Raw genomic sequence first — 20,528 nt, forward strand, 5'->3', positions numbered from 1 at the left:
TGATATTTTTTTGAACAAATTTCTTAGAATATGTTTTCTTTTATACATTATTCATTATATGAAGCACTTATCATCAGCAAACATTGGTGTCAAACATTTACACAGCCTCTATTTTGGTAAGTTATTAATTGTTCAAACCTTGTAATTGTTCAACACAACATATATAACCTCACGACACAAGTCGACACTTAATTTCATTGATTGTGATAGTAGATATTTTCGGAGAAAAAACTATATTGATTGCCTGTCATTCATAACCATATTATATATACGCTAATAAATGTTTCGTTCTATTTTATCGCTTACTTACAATCAATATACAAGATATTCTATTTTTGTTTCTTTTATTTAGATTACCGTCGTTCGACAATATCCGTCAATTTACCGAGTGAAAACGACACGTTAGCAACAAAGTCTGTACACTCCGACATTAGTCTGCTGCTGCCTACAGACACTAAAAGGGATACATTCAACATATAATAAACAATATGGCACGAATAAAAAATGATACAATGATGAGAAAAGCTGCTTTTTCCTGATAAAACGTTTGAAAAAAACGGCAATGGTCTTATAATTATTTTGATAATTTGAATCGTGTATTTCTTTAAAAAAAATTTTTACAACTAATTTTAAGATAAGAATTTTGAAGGCAATACAGATTTACACAATAAAGTTATTAATTGATTAAAACTAATTCTCAACGTAATTACAAAATACCCTCGAATAGGGTCAAACGATACAAACATTCAAAGAATAAAATTACCAGAAAATACGGTAAAATTATAACCTTCAACATACTAAACTCAAAGGCAGAGTTTTTATGTTTAAAGTAAACAATATGAATACGGTTGTTAGAAAATACCAAAATGTCATACAGTCATGTATTTAAGTGAAATATAACATATTTTGCCTAATCTACGCGTTTAATTTATTATGGTGGTAATTTATGATCGTGTTGAACTTCGAAAACAACATCATCCAGATAATCAACCAGTTAAAGTTAAAAACATACCCTTAACCCATTTATGCCTAACGTCTAGAAAAAAGGCCTTGACAAACAGCGTAGACCCAGATGAGACGCCGCATGATGCGGCGTCTCATCAGGGTCTGCGCTGTTTGCTTAAAGGAATTTCTGTAAGAAATATTCTAAATATAGAAATAAATATACTAGACATCCTTAATTTTGGAAATAAATTATTCCAATTTAGAAGGATGGGAGAGTCCACTAGGCATAAATGGGTTAAATGATTAGTATAATTACTATTTAGGCATTCGTTCAATACAACACAACATCAAACGCGCGTGAAAAATACTATGCAAAAGAAAAGCACATGATATGTTCAAGGACAGACGCGCGCGAAACATTGTAGTGAAGTAATGAGAACATAGAGTTAGTATCAACTATACAAGTAAACTGTTCAAGAGACTAGGTGAAGAGAATGTGCATTCATGTGAAAATTATTCGCCAATACGTATACACATAGGTGGATTGATTTTTCATAAACTAACGATTACGGTAGTTTATCCCTTTTCATAATTTAATGATCAATTTTGCGATTTAAAAAATTCAAGAACATACATTAATAAACATTTGGATGGTGCCCATATATTGTTTAAATGAATATTATTTAATCATATCTTCCCAAAACAATAAAACATAAAGTAAAGTTTGGTAATAAACTATGACTTAACGATTGCATAAATGATGACGTATAACGATTGCTTTCACTCGACAAAAATAGTAAATGATGATGTTAACTTTGTGATTATATATCAGTCACACAAATTAACATATTTAAATTTTAATTTGTTATATAACGAAGAACGCACTTCACATGTTTATTTGAAATACAAGTAAGTAAATCATAGTGTTTGTCACCTCTGTTTCACCGTTATTAACATTGTGCGCACATACTCAATATAACACGAAACGGGTTTTTATACATGTTCAATGTTTTTATTGATGTCCTTTATCTCCTTTTCAACAATATCAAACACAAGAGTGTTCCTTTGCAGAAAACCCTGTATTGCCGCCCATGCCTCGACGAACCCGAGAACAGGTACGATCAAGTGAGAAAGGAGACAGATTGCTAACTTCTGGTACATCGGCATCCGTCTGCTTCTCATAGACATATAGTTGCCGAAAGCGGTCAGGAAAAGCACGTTTGCAGAAAGCAGAACGAAGAGGAGAAAATTAGCTTTACTGAGAGGAACCGGAAACAAGATCGAACAGATGAAGTTAAGAACATTGACCCAGAGAAACAATGTCCCGACATGCATCTGCAGATAGGCGAACTTCACATAAAGCGGAAGAGTGTTTCCCCAGACGATGTGAAAATTTCCCATCAGCCACCGTTTCCGTTGTTTGATCAAATCAGACACTGAGAATGGACTTTTCTCCATCATGCAGCCATCGATGAAACCGAATTTGTATCCTTTATTCCACGCCGTGAGAGCGAAACGTGTGTCTTCCGTGATGCTTTCCTTTGGTCCATAGTCGAACCCTATGTCTTCCTCGACGGTTGTCTTGACGACAATAAAGGACCCTTTCAGACCAAATAAAGGGCGATTGAATAGTTGGTAAGCCAGTCTATGCAAACCGTAGTCCTTAGCTGTCCTGATGCCATCCATTAACGTCGTGACCCAGTTTTCGACTTCATGTCCGGCATATGTTATGACCCCTTGGCCAATGTCAGCTTTTGCATTTGTGATAAATTTAACCATACCGTGAATAGCGTCCTCTGTCATTTTGGTTTCTTCGTCTAAATGAACAATCCAGTCATCGGCCGAAAGTGTATTTAAGTGTGGGATTAGGCAATAATTCAGCGCACGTGCTTTGAAAAGCGAACCATGTTTTGTTTTATATTCAGCTGGTACGACAGTCTGTTGGATTTTTGGATGAATGTCCAAATGAAGCGAACGATCGGTTACTATTTGGAAAATAAAATTTTCTAGTCCTGCTTTGGTACACAATTTAACATTATCAGCGGTGACACTTTGAACAAGTTTTGGGAAAAGTCCCCGTGTCACAACGCGAAAACAGAGAAACGGTGTCGATCTTGAGATTGGCACCACTTTTTTCACACGATACAGTGGGTTGAACAATGTTAATCCAATAACATTTAATAAGTTAAACGGAACGGCGAGATAAATTCCAAATTTAATTGCGTACAGAAACAAAGTAAACGGCGTTCCGTATTTGATGATAGCGTCTTCGAAACGGTCGCCATTTTCATCATAGCTACCATTAGCCACGAGAAATCCAAGGTAAATGTAAGTTACCATTACCACAAGGAAAGCAAGATGTTTGATCGCGTCTACCATGTTAACGTTCATGATCACGTCTACAGAATGAAAGAGGTGCGCACCATACTAAATTTTCATTAATGATATATGTCTTATCTTTATACATGTGTAGATTAAAGGGGCATTTTCACGTTTCGGTAAATTGACAAGATTAAAAAACAATGTTTTACATTCGCAAATTTTCGTTGTAATTATGATATTTGTAAAGAAATAGTAATACTGAACATTTACCATGCTATAAAATATCCATTATATTCATTTTTGACGATTTAAAAACCTAAAAATAATCAAGCGTTGCAACGCGAAACGATCGAATAAGAGAGTTATGTTGTTGTAGTTATTTGTTGTGATACTACGAAAATTGCTTATATATAGTAGTAAATTCATCACTTATTGTATGAGCGCGGATGGCCGAGTGGTCTAAGCGATAAACTTTTACTCCAGGGGCAGTGGTTCGAGCCCAGTTGAGGGTTACTTTTTTCGTTCTTTAATTGTACGCTTGTTTTTTTACTGGGGCTTTTAGATCCAATGTTTACATTTATCAATATAAAGCATATGATGACAAACTTCAATACATGCCAAAATCTGTGAAAAGGCCCTTTTAAGAATCCTGTCGAGAACCATTATTCTAATGAGGAAACTGGATTGCATCGCATGAGCTACTTTGTTATTCTGCAGGCTAGGAATAAATAATAATTAATTACTTAAACCAAGCGCTTTATCTTGGGCTATATTTATTTGCCTGTAATGTTCCGCCAATTAATAAGCGTCTATATTAAAGCTTTTCTACGCTGATTAAACACAGCGTGTACTGACTTCTGATGACAAATCTAAAACACACATGGAATTACGTTAGACCCGTCAAAGCAAGTAAGAGAAAAAAACTCCGTCTAAACATCGTTATTGATCATAACTTCCATAAATAAATATACCATGAGTCTTAATCTCAAAACAGGTGTCCATGGAAGACTTTAACATTTAATACCAATATTTGTAAAGGTTGGTACGTAAAGGTAATGATTTTATGTTTATCTTAGATGGTCTGTTTAATTTTGAAGTGGCTTCTTTAAGATGTGGAGAAATTGAAGAATAAATATTCTCGTTTTCAATTTCCGAATGATTTATTTGCATAGTATAAGGGCCTGACCAAGATTTAAAAATTGTTCCTCTTAAAACATTTCAGGCGAGTTTATTCACTATTTGACAATTTACAATAATATTGATTTGTTTGATGTATGATTTGGCTTTGAAAGAACAATGTTTATATTAGTTGTGATTTTTTTTAATCTGGATATCACTTAACGCCGATGATTGGTGAAACACTTTTGGTAGCACATTCCCAATATGTCATGATAGCATATATCTTACCAAAATATTACCATAATAAAAATTCATGGTATACTAATATGTTGTTATTGCATAATAACAATACAAATGTATTAAATTTTGTTCTATTTTAGTTTCGGTGATATAAATTGTGACCTCTCTTTAACACGAAAGGTCTTACACAATCCCCATGTGACACTAAGTACGTATACATATTTTGTAATATCAACATAAGTATTTTGTGATGCTTTTACCATTATTTCAGTGTTAAGGATGGGACAAACAAACGGAGCAATTGGAAAAGTGACAGACAGACACATGGGAAAGCTATAGCAGCATTTGTATTCCAGGTTTCACAATGATCTCTTAGCTTGTGCTGTTTGAGTAATAACATTCGTAAAAATTGTAAGAGTTTTAGTTACATTGACCTTTTCTTTGACCTGTGGAAAAAAGGGGTCGTGTATATCCCCGATATTGCCTTTTATAGTTGTACCAAGTTTATCATTATCATCCAATTAATTTTAATACTTTTTCAAAAATCACAACCAAATGAAGAAAGTTCGGGCGTTTCCTTCATTAATCGAATCACAAACACCTTCAAATCAAGGTTATGCACTAAAAACATATCAATTGTTGAGCATACAGGTACTCCCACTCTGTATTTAAATGTTATTCACTATCAATAGTAATTGAGGCTTTGACCTTATTTTGGAAACAAATATTCGTAGTTAGAAACAGTGCTGCCAATTTCAAGACGGGAAGCAATTCGTTTGCATACGTGGAAAGCACAGAGAAAATCGGATGCATCCGAAAACCCGTTGCATTGTTGTAGTTTCCTTCTATACCTACGACTGCACGTTTAGTTTAAGTATATAAGTTCAGGAACGATCATTGTCATTAGTAATGCTGACATGACAATATGACTTTATTCGTTAATAATAAGTTCTGATCTGTTTTGTCACCATGGGCTGGTGAGACAGATCACGCTGGGTCACATTGTAATATTAAAAAAGAGTTTGTGAATATTCTTAAGTCCACATTTATTTCGTTTCTTGAAACGTTGTAGAACATCTTTTTAAATCATATTTCTGAAACATTCGAAACTGGGTATGGTGGGGTCAAAAACTAGGTCACTCGGTAAAATTAAAGAAAATGCTTGTGAACAATATAGAAGTCAAATCTTGTTTTAAATCATCATGCTACTTGGTTGGAACATTTGCTCTTGTGACTTCTCCGTCAAGTGGTTCCGGTCCATCGGAAAACATGGCTACCATGAGGTGTGGCAATTTTTCTTACGTGGCTGAAGTCAAACAATTTGAACAGTTCTGACGTCTAATTCTACCTAATCATCAGAATACTCGAACAGAAGATTATTGTTAAGATATATAGACTGATTTTGAAAATGATTTTTTTTTCAAAAACATGTTTTCCATGTATTGGGGAAGTTTTCCTTTAAGTCTTTAGGGGACCTTTCGAACTTTTCCTTCGAAGAACTGTTAAGAACATTTTTGTCTCTGATTAGAACATTATGCCGCGTGGTCATTCTGTTTCGATATGTAAGGAATTTTGAAAGAAAGTTGAAATTTAGGGACATCCGTGTACACATAGCATGCTACATATATTTGTTATTTAGGCTGGTGCTCTGTATAGGTGTGTTATGCTGTTTATTTGTTGTTTTGACTGGTGCTCTGCACGGGTTTATCATGCTGTATATTTGTTCTTTTGAATGGTGCTCCGTATAGGTTTATCATGCTGTATATTTGTTATTTAGACTTGTGCTCCGTACAGGTTTATCATGCTTTATATTTGTTATTTAGACTGGTGCTCCGTACAGGTTTATCATGCTGTATATTTGTTATTTAGACTGGTGCTCCGTACAGGTTTATCATGCTTTATATTTGTTATTTAGACTTGTGCTTTGTACAGGTTTATCATGCTGCATTTTTGTTATTTAGACTGATGCTTCGTACAGGTTTATCATGCTGTATATTTGTTATTTAAACTGGTGTTCTGTACAGGTTTATCATGCTGTATATTTGTTATTTAGACTGGTGCTCCGTACAGGTCAGGTTATCATGCTGTATATTTGTTATTTAGAATGGAGCTCCGTACAGGTTTATCATGCTGTATATTTGTCATTTAGACTGGTGCTACGTACAGGTTTATCATGCTATATATTTGTCATTTAGACTGCTGCTCCGTACAGGTTTATCATGCTGAATATTTGTTATTTAGACTGGTGTTCCGTACAGGTTTATCATGCTGTACATTTTTTATTTAGACTGATGCTCCGTACAGGTTTATCATGCTGTATATTTGTTATTTAGACTGGTGCTCCGTACAGGTTAATCATGCTTTATATTTGTTATTTAGACTTGTGCTACGTACAGGTTTATCATGCTGTATATTTGTTATTTAGAATGGTGATCCGTACAAGTTTATCATGCTGTGTATTTGTTATTTAGACTGGTGTTTCGTACAGGTTTATCATCCTGTATATTTGTTATTTAGAATGGTGCTCCGTACAGGTTTATTATGCTGTATATTTGTTCTTTAGAATGGGGCTCCGTATAGGTTTATCATGCTGTATATTTGTTATTTAAACTGGTGCTCCGTACAGGTTTATCATGCTGTATATTTGTTATTTAGACTGGTGCTCCGTACAGGTTTATCATGCTGTATATTTGTTATTTAGAATGGATGGCGCTCCGTACAGGTTTTTTATGCTGTATATTTGTTCTTTTGAATGGTGCTCCGTATAGGTTTATCATGCTGTATATTTGTTATTTAGACTAGTGCTCCGTATAGGTTTATCATGCTGCATATTTGTTATTTAGACTGGTGCTCCGTACAGGTTTATCATGCTGTATATTTGTTATTTAGACTGGTGCTCCGTACAGGTTTATCATGCTGCATATTTGTTATTTAGACTGGTGCTCCGTACAGGTTTATCGTGCTGTATATTTGTCATTTAGACTTATGCTCCCGTACAGGGTTTTTTTCTGGGGCAAAGCAGTGATGTGAGTCTGCTTAAGTTTGCCTGTAATACATGTTATATGCTTATTGACTGCGGTTATTAAAATCGGAGGAATTAATAAGCAAAAGCATCGTTCTTAAATAACAAAACCGATTTATTGAACTAAAAGAAATAAAAACATGCATCAAACATACTATTTATGATCTAATTTATTTCAGTCTTACAAAGTAATTATGACTAAACACATAATGAGCATAACAACACATACAAGTTAATTATCTGACTTATTCAAAGCTTAATCAAAGTTACCAGCAAACTAATAACTAGTTAACGTATCCTCTTAACTAACTTCTTATAAAACAGTAACCATGAAAACCTTAAATGCACGTGGATAATAAGAAATGGATAACTTCTTCATGCACAATCAAGATAAGTATTTGACATTTGTTTATATGGTTAAGATGTGATTCGTGTGCGTGGCAATTATACTCTGTATGCATATAGAAGGCATTGCGTGGACAAGATTATGGACAGAACGACGACCAAATTTATTTGAATATAATCAACTGTCTAATAAAGGATTTCGAATTAACTACGCAATTATAAGATAAAGATAATATTCAAATTGTCTACTGATTTCTAAAGATATTGACTGAAAGGCACAGGTAAGTCGGACGTACCGGTATTCACGAACTTCAATAAAACAATCTTACATTAATAAATTTTGAAATCAAAGTACTGAAAGTACTGGTTTGACGATGCTTTTGAAGAGGATGGATATATAGAGGATATTTGTTGATTCGGTGGAATATCGATTTTCCCAGAAAAACAGCGAAAAATATCGGTATTTTCACCGTTATTTTTCACTGTTTAAAACAGTGAAATACCAGTTTATTTCACTGATATTTCTGTATAAATCACCGGAAAGCATAAAATAAATAAGCATCCATTTAAGTTAATCTACATCACCGCAATTGTGTAATTTTTATTGCTTGTCATTTATCCGCAGGTCAATAGTTAATGGTTGTTGTGCAATCGTTTTCGTTCTTGGACACTGCAATCTCTTCCATGATATTTATTTACCTAAATATCTCATATTTGAACTTACAATTCTTTTGGGAGTAAAGGGCCAGGCAACTGGATAAAACAGCAACAATATGCTAACCCATTATTTTTCGAGGAACATAATTGAGAATTCCTGTGCTAGCCCCCAATCACAGTATGTTGGGGTATAATAATAGTCAAATTTTGTTTTTCTCTCAAAAGATTGTCGTAGATTATAAGTTGAGGAATATATCATCAAAGACTATAACTTTTAGAAAGCCATTTTTTTCATTTATTTTTATTGATAAACAAGGTTTTGTAACAATCTATACTATACATAGATAGCTTTAACAGCACAATGTGGCTCACCTGAAATTGATTGTTTCCTAGTGGTGTTAACTAATTTTTCATGAAGATCTAGAAAAAAGGCATTGTGAGTATGAATAAACTATTTGCGTCTATCCGATCTAGTTGGGCCTTGTTACCGAGGTTCTACTTTTATTTATTTGAACATTCTGATCAACTGCCATGACGATTAGGTAAACAATGTAAATGTTAACATAGATTTTAATGATTTTAGTTATTGATCAAATGCTTGGAAGCACATGACCCACTTTGGAACGTGACCTGTTAATCACTGAGACTAGACCTTGTGACCTAAATGTTGAATACTTGTATGCTACTTTCAAGCTTGACTTTGAAATCATTTAAAATAATGTTCTAACCAATTTACAAGTGGATCAGTGAGAGAGAATGTGACCACTAAAGTATTAACAGACCTTTTCTTATATTTGACATAGTGCCCTAATTTTTGATAGAATATGAAACCCAAAATGACATAGAGGTGACTAGTTTCATAAGAATCTGGCAAAGAGGTGACACCCAAATTTAAACATTGTAAAATGATATCTTATGTGTCCACAATAAACTGTGGATAAAATACAACAATAATAACAAAATGATAACAAAAGCTCACATTGTCACATCATAACAAGTGAGCAAAATAACCAAAACTATGACATCATATAATTGCTCAGGTACTTCCAATAACAATAAAATGTTACTTTTGCAACAAATACAATACCTTCCCTGTCTTACTACAGGCTGTTCTAAAACAAGATAGCCCTGTATCACTCACCCAAAACTCCTTTTATTGTGTCAAAAACTTGTGTATGATTTGAGTAAGTTGTAACCTAGCTTAAGCCTGCACATGACCAACTTGCAAATTCCGCTTTTGATTTGATTAAGATGGATATTGTAAGCTATTTTTATGAAAATCAGGAAGATAATGTGACCTGTAGAAAGGTAAAGGAATTTTTCTATATTTTGACCTAATGACCTAGTTTTTGACAAACTACCAACTTTCAAAATGAAACTTTATTTCATCGAGATAATATTCTGTCCAATTTCATGAAGATCTGGAAGAAAATGTGACCTCTGGAGTGTTCACTAACCTTTTCTGTGATTTGGTTTGTTGACCTAGTTTGGACCACATATGACCTACTTTCAAACTTAACCTAGAATTGACCGAGATGAACATTTACCAACATAAGACAAACAAGGGCTGTTTGTAAAACATGCATGCCCTCCATATGGGCTGTCAGTTGTAGTGGTAGCCATTGTGTGAATACATTTTTTGTCACTGTGACCTTGACCTTTCACCTAGTGACCTGAAAATCAATAGGGATCACCTGCCAGTCATGATCAATTAACCTATGAAGTTTCATGATCCTAGGCCTTACTATTCTTGAGTTATCATCAGGAAACCTTTTTACTGTTATGAGTCACTGTGACATTGACCTTTGACCAAGTGACCTGAAAATCAATAAGGGTTATATACCAGTCATGATCAATGTACCTATGAAGTTTAATTGTCCTATGCGTAAGCATTTTTGAGTTATCATCCGGATACTAGTTTACTGTTTTGAGTCACTTTGACCTTGACCTTTGACCTAGTGACCTTAACATCAATAGGAGTAATCTGCAAGTCATGATCAATGTACCTATGAAGTTTCATGATCCTAGACGTAAGCATTCTTGAGTTATCATCCGGAAATCATTAAACTGTTTTGACTCACTGTGACCTTGACCTTTGACCTAATGACCTGAACATCAATAGGGGTCATATGCCAGTCATGATCAATGTACCTATGTAGTTTCATGATCCTAGGCCTAAGCATTCTAGTCACTGTGACCTTACCCTTTTATCTAGTGACCTGAAAATCAATAGGGTTCATCTGGCAGTCTTGATCAATGTACCTATGAAGTTTCATGATCCTAGGCCTAATATCATACGAAAACCATCTGGTGGACGGACCGACTGACGGACTGACCGACATGTGCTAAACAATATACCCCCGAACAAGCCACACAATTAATACAGCACAACACATTCTAAAAGTAAAAGACATCTGTGCAATGATATCTTTTATTTAAATGGTAAGATGAACAAACAAGAGGGCCTGAAAGGCCCAAAGTCGTTCACCTGAGATAACAAGATAGTATTGGGACAAATATTGTGACCAAAATTCATGAAGATCGGAAAATAAACGTGACCTCTTGAGTGTTAACAATGTTTTACTATAGCAATATAAGGAAAAATGCCCCACCCCAAGGGCCTGGCAGCCATGTTTTTCAACCAATTGTAACCATTTTCGAACTGATCAAAGATATCATTGAGACTTATATTCTGGCCAAATTTTATGAAGATTGGAATATAAACATGGCATCCACAGAGTTAACAAGGCAAATGTTGACGGCTCACGACGGCCATAAAGCGATCACAAAAGCTCACCATGAGCAGGTTGTGTGATTACATTCAATGCGTTCAAATTTTTCTCACAGGCTTTGCCATTGACCTTTATAGTATGGATGGCTTTGTTATTATTTATTGCTATCATGTACCTGCAATATTGTGTGTATGTTTACAATACACAAAGCATATGACATAACTAGACTAATTGAGCTTATAATAATCTGATTACTATAGCCAGATCAATTTAGAACTTAAAAAAACATTTTTGTTGTCCTGATTTCATGAAGACTTGAGATATTTATGCACATAGAGTTTCAAGATATGGGATTATCCACAAATAAAAAGTATTTTTGATCTGTGTTGTGCAGGCTCTTTTTCCATGACTGTCAAAGTGAAATTTCCATGTGAAAATGATGTCAATTTTTTCATTCAACCATTGTGTATAAAGAACGATTCAGCATATAATTTGCCATTTGATAGGGGATGACCAGGTTGACAGAGAAAAGGATTATGCATTTGAGATCTGGTCAGGACTCCATATAAAAGTGGTTATATTTAAAAATGTTTAATTACCACATGACCACGGACTCTAGATCTCCGTGACATGACTAAGGTTCTAAATTAATCTAGTATGAATATTTTAACTATATCTTTTTAAAACAATTAAAAAATAATATTTGATGTACAAATTTAATCTACCAATGTGTACAGATACTACTTAACATATATTTGACTGTATTGAATGTAGGAACTAGTTAAAATATCCATTAGAAAAAGAGATCAGGATATGAAATATTCAATGCCTGAAGCAAAGACCCTGGAGCTATGTTTATATATCTTTAAAAACACTGATTAAAGAAGTAAAACAAAACATTGATACAACAGAGGTAAAATCATCTCCTCTGAACAATATAATACATAACTAGAAATGGCGCGGCAGAGGCCGACGCATATCCCCACGCCGCATGTTTGACCAAGGATCGCCCCATGGTTGGAAATGGCGCCATGCATAGTTGAGATTGACCGTATTGTCATAAGAGAAGTTCAGTATCAATTAGAAGTGAATCGGTGTAGAAATGAAGAAATTAAAGTAAAAGACAATTTTGGGTGGGTGTGGCCTATTATGGGCGGGGCGCCCCAGGGTTGGTAAAGGGACCATACATAGTTGAGATTGACCTTATTGTCATAAGAGATGTTCAGTATCAATTTGAAGTAAATCGGTGTAGAAATGAAGAAATTATAGTAAAAGGCAATTTTGGATTGGCATGGCCTATGAGGGCGGGGCGCCCCAGGGTTGGTAATGGCGCCATGCATAGTTGAGATTGACTGTATTGTCATAAAAGAGGTTCAGTATCAATTTGAAGTGAATCGGTGTAGAAATGAAGAAATTATAGTAAAAGACAATTTTGGGTGGGTGTAGCCTATTATGGGCGGGGCGCCCCAGGGTTGGTTATGGGGCCTTACATAGTTGAGATTGACTGTATTGTCATAAGAGATGTTCAGTATCAATTTGAAGTAAATCGGTGTAAAAATGAAGAAAGTATAGTAAAAGGCAATTTTTGGTGGGCGTGGCCTATGTGGGCGGGGCACCCCAGGGTTGGTAATGGCGCCATGCACAGTTGAGACTGACCGTATTGTTATAAAAGAGGTTCAGTATCAATTTGAAGTGAATCGGTGTAGAAATAAAGAAATTATAGTAAAAGGCAATTTTGGATTGGCATGGCCTATGAGGGCGGGGCGCCCCAGGGTTGGTAATGGCGCCATGCATAGTTGAGATTGACTGTATTGTCATAAAAGAGGTTCAGTATCAATTTGAAGTGAATCGGTGTAGAAATGAAGAAATTATAGTAAAAGACAATTTTGGGTGGGTGTAGCCTATTATGGGCGGGGCGCCCCAGGGTTGGTTATGGGGCCTTACATAGTTGAGATTGACTGTATTGTCATAAGAGATGTTCAGTATCAATTTGAAGTAAATCGGTGTAAAAATGAAGAAAGTATAGTAAAAGGCAATTTTTGGTGGGCGTGGCCTATGTGGGCGGGGCACCCCAGGGTTGGTAATGGCGCCATGCACAGTTGAGACTGACCGTATTGTTATAAAAGAGGTTCAGTATCAATTTGAAGTGAATCGGTGTAGAAATAAAGAAATTATAGTAAAAGGCAATTTTGGTTGGGCGTGGCCTATGTGGGCGGGGCGCCCCAGGGTTGGTCATGGGCCATGCATAGTTGAGATTAACTGTATTGTCATAAGAGAGGTCCAGTATCAATTTGAAGTGAATCAGTGTAGAAATGAAGAAATTATAGTAAAAGGCAATTTTGGGTGGGCGTGGCCTATGTGGGCGGCGGGGCGCCCAAGGGTTGGTAATGGGGCCTTGCATAGCTGAGATTGACCGTATTGTCATAAGAGAGGTTCAGTATCAATTTGAAGTGAATCGGTGCAGAAATTAAGAAATTATAGTAAAAGGTAATTTTGGGTGGGCGTGGCCTATGTGGCCGGGGCGCCCCAGGGTTGGTTATGGGGCCATGCATAGTTGAGATTGACCTTAGTGTCATAAGAGAGGCTCAGTATCAATTTGAAGTAAATCGGTGAAGAAATGAAGAAGTTAATGAAAATAACATTAAAAAAATGAGTGAAAATCTCTGACCCGGCCCCGCCCCAACCCCCATAACTTTTGAGCCAGGGGTCAGATCAAAATTCCGTAACTGTCACCGTCGCACATATGCTCAAAGCTACCATGTATGTAAGTTTCAAAGTTCTAGTGCTAATAGTGTAGGAGGAGCAGGTGGCCAGGACGGACGGACGGACAGACCCACATCAATACAATATCCCCACTTTTTCATTGAAAAACGTGGGGATAATTATGTATCATATCTTTTTATCTGGATCTGGATAGGTACACAGCAGGATGTTTAGGTGTGCGCGCTGCGGGAGAAATATAGGAGTTACTTATATTTTGGATTTAATTTAGTTAACTGAAATTCATCACTGAAGTTACAGTATGATCTCATTTGATATAGATGTACATGATTGTATCAAGCAAAATATATTAAATAATAATCAGTATTAATTCACTGTCATGATTTCAGTATCATTAAAATGATTTCAGTAAAGTCTATCATTCATATGCATCAATTTTGTAAATATCAATATAAGTATACTACATGAAAATATTTTTGAAACAAGGGCTGTTTGTAAAACATGCATGCCCCCAATTGGGCTGTCATTTGTAGTGGCAGCCATTGTGTGAATACTTTTTTTGGCACTGAGACCTTGACCTTTGACTAAGTGATCTGAAAATCAATAGGGGTCATCTGCGAGTCATGATCAATGTAGCTATGAAGTTTCATGATCATAGGCGTAAGCGTTCTTGAGTTATCAGCCGGAAACCATTTTACTATTGCATGTCACCGTGACCTTGACCTTTGACCTAGTGACCTGAAATTCAATAGGGATCATCTGCGAGTCATGATCAATGTACCTATGAAGTTTCATGATCCTAGGCATAAACGTTGTTGAGTTATCATCCGGAAACTATTTTACTATTTCAGGTCACCGTGACCTTGACCTTTGACCTAGTGACCTGAAATTCAATAGGGATCATCTGCGAGTCATGATCAATGTATCTATGAAGTTTCATGATCCTAGGCATAAGCGTTCTTGAGTTATCATCCGGAAACCATTTATTTATTTCGGGTCACCGTGACCTTGATCTTTGACCTAGTGACCTCAAAAGGGGTCATCTGTGAGTCATGATCAATCTACACATGAAGTTTCATGATCCTAGGCATAAGCGTTCTTGAGTTATCATCAGGAAACCATTTTACTATTTCGGGTCACCGTGACCTTGACCTCTGACCTAGTGACCTGAAAATCAATAGGGTTCATCTGCGAGTCATGTTCAATGAACCTATGAAGTTTCATGATCCTAGGCATAAGCGTTCTTGAGTTATCATCCGGAAACCTTTTTTCTATTTCGGGTCACCGTTGCCTTGACCTTTGACCTAGTGACCTCAAAATCAATAGGGTTCATCTGCAAGTCATGATCAATGAAACTATGAAGTTTTATGAACCTAGGCATAAGCGTTCTTGAGTTATCATCCGGAAACCTTTTTACTATTTCGGGTCACCATAACCTTGACCTTTGACCTAGTGACCTCAAAATCAATAGTGTTCATCTGTGAGTCATGATCAATCTACACATGAAGTTTATGATCCTAGGCATAAGCGTTCTTGAGTTATCATCAGGAAACCATTTTACTATTTCGGGTCACCATAACCTTGACCTTTGACCTAGTGACCTCAAAATCAATAGTGTTCATCTGTGAGTCATGATCAATCTACACATGAAGTTTATGATCCTAGGCATAAGCGTTCTTGAGTTATCATAAGGAAACCATTTTACTATTTCGGGTCACCGTGACCTTGCTCTTTGACCTAGTGACCTCAAAATCAATATGGGTCATCTGCGAGTCATGATCAATGTACCTATGAAGTTTCATGATCCTAGGCATAAGCGTTCTTGAGTTATCATCCGGAAACCGTTTTACTATTTCGGGTCACCATAACCTTGACCTTTGACCTAGTGACCTCAAAATCAACAGTGGTCATCTGTGAGTCATGATCAATCTACACATGAAGTTTCATGATCCTAGGCATAAGCGTTCTTGAGTTATCATCAGGAAACCATTTTACTATTTCGGGTCACCGTGACCTTGCTCTTTGACCTAGTGACCTCAAAATCAATATGGGTCATCTGCGAGTCATGATCAATGTACCTATGAAGTTTCATGAACCTAGGCATAAGCATTCTTGAGTTATCATCCGGAAACCATCTGGTGGACGGACATACGGACCGACATGTGCAAAACAGTATACCCTCTCTTCTTCGAAAGGGGGGGGGCATAATAATACAGTAGCATGAACCAACAAGGGAGGCAACTTGTTATGTCACAATTTGGCAGTGTATAAAATGTGGTACTTAATTATCTCGCTAAACATGGGTCTAAATAACGTTTCAAAGCTATTTTCTGATTGGATGAAACAGTCCGAAATCATCCAATAAATAAAGTCGAGATATTTATCTTGCGGAACATGCAATGCCATGCCGCATGCAAGCTATTTATAAAGTAAATATCGTAAATCAAAAAGTTTGTTATGTTTTTTTTCGTGGTCATTGACAGTGTTCCTGGCTGAAAACGATGCAATATTACTTTTAAATCATTCATGCATTAGTTTTTAGCAAGAAAGAGGTAGAATATTAGTGTAAAACATAATTTTTTTAATTTAAACTTGTGTCTGCTACAATTTAACGAATGGTTTCGGAAATTACCGATTGTACAGATGTATCGACAGACATATGCAAAACGAAAGAATAGCTTGCATATTTCAATTTCAGTCTTGAAATTACCTATTAATCAAATGAGAATCGAAATTATTAAAATATAAACCAATAATGTTCATTACCCCAAAATCCTTGGGCAAAACCATCATATTTTTGGAAACCGTGACGTATTGTTTTTTGGAAACCGACGATCGGTAATTCCATAACCATATGGAAAATTTCATCACTGACAAGTTTTGATTCTAATGTTTTTCTCAAATATTCTACCACACAATTATTGTATACCATTACACAAATGAACGACAAGTAATAATTCCTTGATTTTGGGGAGGGACACTGTCTTTAAATGCTTATAAAAACGCATTAAGGCTAAACTTAAGTGCATAAAATATTGAAAAATAAATCATAATTCAAGTGTAGACAAGTGTTCGTTTTATCTGATATATTCATTCATCCACATTGCTCAGACACTCAATTATATTGGAAATTATTACGAATATCTGATAAAACTTGCATTATTTAATTTTATCTTTAAACTTCCATTTCATGAAGGTTTTTTTTTATAAACGTCGTCAATTTTTAACTGTATATAGATTTTTCTATAGTTTCATTAGTTTGAAATCATTTAGGCAAATATTTCTCATGTAAGATAAAATGCAAATAATTAATAAAATATTCCCTTTTAATCAGTATGTTGGTTTATCGGTCAATAACAATATCACTTTGAACATTGAATTATTTAAAAGTTATAAAAAACATTAAAGGTTCTCAGAACAAATGATTCATAACACATATAACAGATTGATAGGAAGATAGGAACAAATCAAGGTTGCTAGGTTGCCCGCCCAGAATGGTCCTGTTAGTATGGAAGTACTTGATATATACATTTATTAGCCTGTCGGTGTCGTAAAGACATAAAATAATTTATGAATGTCTCAAAGTATAGAATTATTTTGCATTTAGTATAAGAAAGGCAACATATAACCCTGAAGTGGCTGACAAGAACGTGTGGCTAAATACAACTAAAAAGAGGCATTATGCTTCTTGAAAATAAAAGTAAACATCATTATATATGAATTTTCTGATCAAAAGTGTTATTTTTAGTGAATAGGGGAAATACATTTTCAAGAATAAACAATATAATTATAAATGTTTTGGCGAAGTGCATCATAGTATTATCATAGTACCAGTTTTGGTCTAAAAATCAAGTAACATTTTTTTTTTTCATAACCCCTGGTTGCAAAAAAAAATCATGAAAAATAGAATTTTCAGAGAAACGTATTAAAATAAAATAAAAAATGCTTTATTAGACCCTAGATATTATTTTTGCAATCATTTTTTATCAATTACAAATGTTTAAAAAAATTATTGTTTCATGCTACTCATGGTACCAGTTTTTTGTCAGAAAATTTATTACCTTTTTTAAAAATGCGTTACCCCTTGTTGCCAAAAAATTCATAAAAATATAATTTTCAAAGATATCCTTTAAAACAAAAAGAAAATTCCTTTTTAAACCTTAAATATTATTCCTTCAAGCATTTTACATCAATTATTTATGTTTGAAAAAATCAACCGAAACACCTGGTGTGCCAAGGCACAAGCCGAAGTCAAATGCCTTCTGACTTAGTGCAGTTTACTATTTATATTTGTATGCATTTGTATGTGTTTGAAAAAATGTATTATCTTAAATGACATCTTCTGACCATGCATGTCCTAGATTTCAAAATCCAGGCCCTGGTCTGACACATTGGTAACATTAACGTTAAACTGTTACCAGCAGGCTTCTGAATTTAATTAGCCAGGTCACAGGAAAAGGGCAATCTAATCAGTATCCAATTAAACTATGTGTCATTGTACCGCTCTTAAGCAAACAGCTTTCAAGCAGCTGCAGGCTGAACTAGATCTAAAATGGCCACAATCGCCTTAATGTCTCTTTGACTGGGATACAGTTAATTTAACTTTAAAGGGATCTTTTCACGTTTTGGTAAATTGACAAAAAATTAAAAAAGTTGTATAGGATTCGCAAATTTTCGTTTTAGTTATGTTATTTTTAGGAAACAGTATTACTGAACATTTACCATGGTCCAATATAGCCATTATATGCATCTTTTAACGATTTAAAAATTATAAAGCGTTGCAACGTGAAACGATTGAATAATTTGGAGAGTTATGTTGTTGTTGTTTAATTGTGTGAAACTACGAAGATTGCTTATATAAGGTATAAAATACGTCAACCATTTATACTTGGCAAAATAGTCGAGCAGGCTAATGTGTTTTTACTCCAGGACTAAGGGGGTCACTGGTTCGAGCCCTGCTGCGGACTACTTGTTAAAAGAATTTTATTCTGGATTTTCAACTGGAGCTTTTAAGATCCAATGTTTACATTTATCAATATAAAGCATTTAATGACTAACTTCAAAACATGTCAAAATCTGTGAAAAGGCCCCTTTAACATAATATCTACTCCTATAAATATGAGGTCGATATACATGGACTAAACGGTATATTACGTCTAATTATTTGGACTATAATGATATCAACTATGTGTACTTAAATAGAAAGAAGAAAGCATTCATACAAACCAGTAATTTGAGTAAAGAGTTTGTAATCAATGTTGTATTTCAGGACAGCTTGGTGATATGCAAATCCCATATGACATGTTGATATCGGGTATCATAGCAATGCAATAAGTCGCAAAATGCTCGAACAAAATTTATAAAGCACCAATTTGACTTAAATTGATAACTTAAAATACCAATATCATCAGTATGCCAGTTTTGCCTTGTCAAGCTGTCGAGATCAAGAAAGTGCTTCATTCACATTGAATATATCCTTTGAATTCCATTTATTGTTGCATTACTAAATAGCGAAACAAGCCGATTTAAGCTGTAAGAAAGTTTTGACACGAGTGTTATCAAGTCTCTCATGGGCGAAGCCATTGTTGTAGAAAGTGATCCATTCACATCGTATCCTTCGAATTCCGTCCATTGTTGCCATTAGCGGAAATTTAGTGAATAAATAATTCATATATAATAAATGACAGCTTCTAAATAGCGAAACAAGCCAATTTAAGCAGTAAGAAAGTTTTGACTCGAGACTCTCATGGGGGCGGCCATTGTTGAATGTTGAAACACGAACGACAACTCTGCTAGGAGAATGTTATCTATGAAAATGAACGAGGTCGAGGTATTTCGATTAGAAAAATCGAGTTATCTCAATCGGACTGGCTCGGTCTTTTACATAGGTCGCCATTGTGAAGAATTTGTTTATGCTTATCATACCTTAGACGATGCTGTTCCAGCATCGTCAAAAAGTCTCTGCTCAAAGACTAATCGTACCTTTTCATTTTTTTTATAACTGATTATTTACTTATTATAATATCATTTTGGTTTATTTTCTCAAATATTATAATATATCGAAGTCGGAATGAGAGTCGTGAATACCGAATGATGCCGACAGATGCAGTGCGCATTCGCCGCCCTCTAAGGGTCCGGCCTCCTCCACGTGTAACACGTGGCGGGCCTGACAGGGGTCTGATCCTCTTTCTATCGCCACATGTAGGGGTCCCGGCCCAAAGTGGTTGACCTCCTCTGTTCACACCTGTAGTCCTCTCTCTCTGCCAAACGTAGGGGTTAGACCTCCAGTGAAAGGGGTCAATCTGAATGCCGCGGACACGAGCTGAAATTTACGACAGTTTGACATATTTAACGTTTTAATACTAACATTAATCATGATATATATACACACCATTCATCTAATTCTTTTTTACAAGCATATTGTA

The 20,528-nt window shown here is 35.3% G+C and overlaps 1 long non-coding RNA gene across 1 annotated transcript in view; it reads right to left on the minus strand.

Annotated features, from left to right (window-relative positions):
* Positions 1-7,860: 7,860 nt before the first annotated feature.
* The window catches only part of LOC127862335 (uncharacterized), a 28,498-nt gene continuing 15,830 nt past the window's right edge, over positions 7,861-20,528 (minus strand). The window contains exon 4 of the long non-coding RNA XR_008040550.1: positions 7,861-20,425. This is a non-coding gene — a long non-coding RNA (uncharacterized LOC127862335). The remainder of the gene's footprint in view (positions 20,426-20,528) is intronic.

Source organism: Dreissena polymorpha, chromosome 16 (genome assembly GCF_020536995.1).
Source record: "Dreissena polymorpha isolate Duluth1 chromosome 16, UMN_Dpol_1.0, whole genome shotgun sequence".
Classification (NCBI taxonomy): Eukaryota; Metazoa; Mollusca; class Bivalvia; order Myida; family Dreissenidae; genus Dreissena; species Dreissena polymorpha.